The sequence below is a fragment of the Pimephales promelas genome, chromosome 13 (assembly GCF_988280905.1).
Source record: "Pimephales promelas chromosome 13, fPimPro1.hap1.1, whole genome shotgun sequence".
NCBI classification, from domain to species: Eukaryota; Metazoa; Chordata; class Actinopteri; order Cypriniformes; family Leuciscidae; genus Pimephales; species Pimephales promelas.
Genome location: NC_142781.1, coordinates 5527044 through 5533043, shown reverse-complemented (window position 1 = coordinate 5533043; position 6000 = coordinate 5527044). Strand labels below are relative to the sequence as shown.

At 40.1% G+C, this 6000-nt stretch overlaps 1 protein-coding gene across 7 annotated transcripts in view; it reads left to right on the top strand.

The window, feature by feature from the left end:
- Window positions 1-4985: 4985 nt before the first annotated feature.
- Window positions 4986-6000, top strand: part of myo6a (myosin VIa) — an 87816-nt gene continuing 86801 nt past the window's right edge. For 3 of the 7 annotated variants that reach the window (XM_089118365.1, XM_089118363.1, XM_089118360.1), the window contains exon 1: window positions 4986-5140. The gene's annotated coding sequence lies outside the window, so the exon portion shown is untranslated. Of the gene's footprint in view, window positions 5141-5280; window positions 5300-6000 lie in introns of those variants that run through there. The other 4 variants (XM_089118366.1, XM_089118364.1, XM_089118362.1 and 1 more) reach the window with 2 other exon arrangements.

Here is a 6000-nt window from a genome sequence, read left to right as displayed (position 1 = left end):
AATCATCTTGTCACAGTTAAAATCCTCCATTCGATCTAATTTTATTTCCTACCGTTTCGGAGAGCACGTTCATCTGCCAGTTGTGGGTCTTTCATGCTCTCCGCGTGTTTGCAATTTAAATATAATGATGCATTTAAAACGTAATGGCTAAACGTGTCTTTACAAAAGTTCACAATGCTGCTGCAAATGCAATATAATGTAGACAACATTGAATAAATTCATTTTCGTCAGGTTAGATACTGATAATTAATAACTCAAAGCTCTTGCTCTTTATCTAAACCTCTCTACACAACCGCGGGGACTCGCGTGTCCTCGACGACTAAGTGTCTGTAGTTTTTGTTTTTGTTTTTTACACTTTTTACTCGTGTTTGTAGTTCTAACCGAATCCTCGTCCAACGCGCAATGGTTTGTGGGCAATATCAGCCGTTACGCCGCCTTCACACTGGCAGTTGAAATCAGCTCCGTAATACGCAATACGTTCCCAACGGACGTCGTACTACACAGTGAAAAGCGTCGGACGCGGGTAGAACAAAAATGGCGGAGAGATTAAAGTTTGATTCTGTCAGTTCTGTATGATCTCTCTGATGAGGGTTATGCTGCGTGAGGAAAGTTGCTCAGGACGTTGACATGTCAGGTCGGCTAAAAAATGTGATATAGTGGTCAATAGTTCAATGTCTACCTTCAATTTAATTGTATTAACTGCCCTTATAAACATTAGAAAGTCATGAAAATAAAAAATGACATCACAACTTATCGTTATAAAATCACTATTTATTTTATTCAAAGTTAATAATTCAGGTTTGTTTATCAGTACCATAGCAACGGTCAACTTCCGCTGGAATTGTCGGATAGGAACCGTCCGTAGCTTTTCGCAAGAGTTCAAATTTTTGAACGCATGCGGATGACCAACGGACACGATTTTCTTCGCACCGCACTCGGTCGGACCCGTTTCGGACCCATTCGCATGCGGTCTGCGAATCTCCATAGGAAATGAATGACTTCCGGTCGTTTCGCAGCCGCATCGGAGCTGATTTCAACTGCCAGTGTGAAGGCAGCGTTAGAGTGTGCATCGTTCTACACTTCCGATTCTGACCGGGAAAAGTAGACCATCCGGGTATCTTTGAAACACTCATTTCCACATAGCCTACTACGATTTGGGACGTACTAATTCTATTTTCGAATACTATTTAGGACGGATAGTATGCGAATTGGGACGCAGCAAATGTAAAATACATTTCAGAGAAAGATTTTCTCAATCTTTTCCGCTGGCCAAATAGTATTTTTAATTATTTTATATTTTTAATGGATCAGATAGACATGGTTGTGCATTATTTGCATGGAATTATTTTCTCAGACAATCTGCTATTATCATGATTAGCAATTGAATTTTCTCACCATCGGTGTCGCCAATTCCCTTTGTCTCCAGAATGTGCGTACGCACGGCTCAAAGTTTACTTAAAGGTGCGCTTCCAGCCCCGTTTTGTGCGTATGCACGCTTTATAAACGAGACCCCAGGAGACGTCTTGCGGTGTCTTTCACGCAGAAGTTCTTTATTGCGTCGCTGTGGTCATCTCAGGAAATCGTCTGACCCAGCAAACAAATTTAGGTTCTGGGAATGTTAGTTTTTGGTTCCCAGAACATTCCTAGAACTTTCCCATAACGTTAAGGGAATGTTCCCAGAACATTCTCCTTACGTTATAAAAATGGAACCTAAAAATAACCTACATGGAACGTTCCTATAACGTTTTTGTTTGGTTCCCAAAAAAAACAAAAACCTAATGGGACCATTCGGGAACGTTAGGGGAACGTTCTGTGTTTGCTGGGGACTAGCCTAAAATACAGAACTTTTCTTATAGATTTCAAAAGGGTGAAATAGTGGCAGAGACACTGAAACAAAGCAAACGTAAACGCATGAGACCCTAGAACTCCAAGGAAAATGGTCTCAGTAATTAACATAGCAGGTGTTCAGACTTGCTCAGGACTTTTCTCACGGTGAGACAAGAGAAACAGTTACAGGAAAGGCCTTGGCTTTCTCATGCTGTCACAGGAGGATCCCGCTGGAAACCATTTGCAGAAATTTCCTAGTCTCATCTTTTTAGAAACTTTCTCCATCTATTTTATTGGAAATCTAAATTAAACATGTTAATAAAAATTGTAATCCCTCAGAAGCTTAAAGTCAGAATTAACTGTTACCGTGTTTGCTGTAGACTTTCAGGAGTGATCAAGGTGATCAAGTATTGTTAAATGTTATGAAAAAGTAAAAGATGGAAGACGCGCTGATGCGTTGAGTCGAAGGAACATCAACAATTATTCAAAATGGTAAAAATGTTATTCAAGTTATCTGCATAATTTAACGTTTTATTTTGTTGGTTTTACATGGGCAATATAGAATAACACTAGTTCAAAAACACGCATTAAAAATGTATGGTCTCAGTTGAGGTGGGTAAACTTTTTATCCCGTAAGACGTGCATAAACTACAATGGAAACACGTTTACTTAATCCCTCGAGGAGGAGCAACAAGGTGACTTCAGCTCAACAGAGATTGTGATTGGATAACGACTAACCAGCAGACCAATCACATCAATGTCTGTCATAATGATTTGTTTTCATCCCCGCCCCAAATACCAGCATCTGAACGCAAGAGAACAGGACGGCGTTTATTGAGGCTATGTTTACACGGAAACGATTCTGAAGAGAAAACGTAAAAGTGGCGTTGCGTTGTCACTTTTTATTCTGCGTTTAGACGAGCGTTTTGGCTGGGATATCCGCGTGCATACGGTGATGCAAAAGTTTGTGAAATTCGATGTAGTATGCACTCCAGACGGCTAGGTGGCGATGTGGAGCACTACCACACAACAACACCAAGTCCGCGTGCCTGCGTACAACCTTCACTGTCAAGCAGACTTTTGCGTTTTTACCATTTACATGGGAACGCACCGGTGGAGCGTTTTTAAGATTTCCACTCTGGAGGGTGGTTTCACTTTTTTGCGTTTTTAAGCCCCAAAAATGCGAAAGGCACTTCCGAGAAAATGTTTTTACGTTTTTACCCGCGAGTGTTCTCATGTAAACCGGGCCTGAGACAGCATCTGCGCACAAGTCATTTATGATGGAGGAAAAAAGAGCCATGGTGTATCCACGATTGCAGCAAACAATTCTAAATTCAATTCTAAGTGACGATATTGTTCGGTTTTTTGTTCTCGCAAATGTTTTAATGCCATAGGTCAACTTTGCGTAAAGTTAAATTCCCAGGTTTGGATGGAAACTTAGCTACTGCTACATAAAAGCAGATGCTCTGCACATAGACTTCTGGTTATGCCTTTCAACAAAACAAAACGACAAGGAAAATAATCAAAATTTAAAATATATAAGAAAGAGTTTACAATTTTCATTTAATGTGTACTAATTTACAGGTCAAACTCAAGTGGAGGTCATCGAGTCGCATGATGTTTTGGTACGCCACACCCTAAACCTAATTAGCTTAAGCTCCACCCACTAGGTCCACAGAGGTGGAGCTGGACAACGTCAGGCTCCACCCATTGTGTCCAGAGCAGCACTTGTCTGATTTTAGTGGTTCATCATGGGCTGTCACCAATCGCTAATCAAAATCATGTTCATGCTTTATATATTCAGAAAATGTCTTCATATCTCATAGCTGCATTTAGCAGATTAGAACTGAGTGATAATATAGTTAGATTTTGCGATGATGCAAGCAATAAAGCAACTGAAATACAATATAATATAAATCGCCTTACGTGATTCTGTATGTTTGCGGATAAAGTTGGACAAACTTATCCAATTTTTTTATAAAATAGGCTACTAGCCGATAGTACAGATATTCGCACACACATTTTGTCACTGGATAAACTAACACACCTCTAATTTCAGTTTATGAAAATAGTCAGTTTTATTATTTCATCATATTGAATGTTCACATTTAAATCAAGACAATAACACAATGCTACACTACACTGACCGTCCAGGGGGCGCTATAGAGCATCCCTCCATCACAACCCTGGTGCAGCAGCCCACTGAGGCGAGTTGCCGTGAGAATCCACATGCAGTTTATTAAACAAAATACAGATAAACAAGCCAAGACAATGACTACTTGGCTTGATTAAGAACATAACTTAAACATTAACCTGAACATTACCTGAACTGACAAGACTCAACAAAAGCAGGTTACAAGCAACAAAACTAGACAAAAGACAATGGAAAAATGAGGGCTAAAGACTAATGACTAACAATGTGACACATGTGAACAATCAGGAATAAGGGAATCACATGGCATCTGAAAACTACAAAATAAAAAAAATCAATGAAAACATGAGTGTGAACCAAAACTTGACACCTAGCATAGTCATGAGTTTGCATGAGCTGCATTTGACATCACAATTGTACTGTAAAAAGTATTACCTTCAAAAAGTAAAGTAAGGGATTACTCTTAATGTTGATGTAATTTATTTACAGTTAGGCCTACTTCTGATGTAATTGCATTCATTCTATACTAAACCATGGGTTTAACATCAAAATGGTAAAATATAGGCTATATTTTAATGTTACCTTCTTCCTTTAAATACTTTGGTCAGTAATTGTATTATTTATTTGAAATTTAAAAGAGCAGTTTCATGTCTGTCTTTGTGTTGTTGTATATGGAATAGAAAGTATTAGTAATAAGTAAACCAATAATCTAACTGCACCGTTGATGATGTTGATTGCACCGTAATTAGCTTGGCTAGTTGTTGGAATATCACACGATATTCGCAATTTCATCACCAATCAATAGTTTATAGTAGTGCATGTCTCTGCATGCATTTTCAATGGGAAACCACTAGAGTGCGATGGTTTCCATTCATCTAACAAACAACAGTCCAACCACATACTGTATGCATCACTTTCAGTTAATCATGTGTTTCATAAAGTAATTCACATGAGATGAAACCCGTCCCACACCGAGGAGCGGAGGCAGGCGCGCGCGCGCGCGATTCCCATGGACGCGCGTGACGTCACAATGGAGCGTGGACTTCATCCCGGGAGTGGAGGCTGATCAACATCCGGGACACCGGGTCTGAGTTCATGTGAATGCCTACACACACACACATACACTTCACCGACTGACTGCACGGGCAGCGAGCGACAGAGGTGAGTTTCATCTCTACATCGTGTTCGCTTTGCCTATTAAGTGTGATGTGAGTGTGTTTGGTTCAGTTGAACAAAGCGGACTGGGATTATTGTTAGTTTTAGCGGAGACTCCGGGGAGTATTGCAGAGGAAAACATAGGAGCTCATCCCCAACATAAGGGTATTCTTGTGTGTGTGTGTGTGTGTGTGTGTGTGTGTGTGTGCGTTCATGCGCGTGCTTTTATGATTCTATGACTGATGATGCATTGATTGGCACATCTCTGAGATCAGCTGATGGTCAAGGCTGCTTTATATCATCTCATTGCATCTTTTTAGTCTTTTTATGTCCTCAAGGCCTTTCCTTTAGAAATACATATGTTTCCTGGACCTCATTTACCTTGCAAATTTTGGCGCTTTGCTTACAGGAATTCAAATGTTAAAAGCAAACTTTCACTTCCAGACTATTGCATTGTGTTGGGTTGTATTATTTTTTTAGATAAAAGCTCGAATATATCCATGGATGTTAAGTGGGTTGCCTAAACAGTAAATTTCTCCTGCCGTGTCACAAAAAGTCGTAAATGCCCTTTGCTCCTTGGGAACTTTCACATGCACTTGTCCCATATCGGACAGTCACACACCTGTCATTGTCTAAGGAGTCGGTCGTTTGGGAACCGCTGATAGAAAACAGTGTTGTTGTGCTCTGGCTGTCCATTATAATGAAAGAAATATGAGAGGGACACACAAACATTGTGTGTGTGTGTGTGTGTGTCAAACAGTCTGACCACAACGACACACCTACAGGTGCGGCTGGCCAAGAGTCATGACTCACCTCACTTTCATTCTCAAGAAATTTCTGTCATTTTTTTTACCATAAATGAGTCT